Source organism: Orycteropus afer, unplaced genomic scaffold, assembly GCF_000298275.1.
Source record: "Orycteropus afer afer isolate SDZICR_OR568_19922 unplaced genomic scaffold, OryAfe1.0 scaffold00151, whole genome shotgun sequence".
NCBI classification, from domain to species: Eukaryota; Metazoa; Chordata; class Mammalia; order Tubulidentata; family Orycteropodidae; genus Orycteropus; species Orycteropus afer.
Window position 1 is genome coordinate 5378843 of NW_006921738.1, and position 380 is coordinate 5379222.

A 380-nucleotide genomic window follows, 5' to 3' on the forward strand; every position below is an offset into this window, starting at 1 on the left:
TCATTTTCGTGTCACCTTTCTCACAGTGTCACCTGGTGCCGTCTGCAGCCCTTCACGCCCCTAGTGACGCCACTAGTCTGCCTTGAAAGTTCACCAACCCCTCCTTCAGCTGGCAGCTCCCGCCCTGCTGCCCGTGGAAGCCTTTTTCTGATTTGTAGATCTGGTCAAATCTCCTATCAAACCCTTTATCACATTGGTAGTTTTACAAGTGCTTGTGTGATTGCTAAATATTTGACGGTCTGCTCTCGGGTATCTAAGTTCCTGCAGGGCAGAGGGTTGGCAGGTTTTGATATAAGACAGTGCCAGGTACACAGCAGGAGCCCCAGAAATGGGGAATTAGGAAGAAAAAAAAAAAAAGGATGTACCCGGATGCTAAGCTG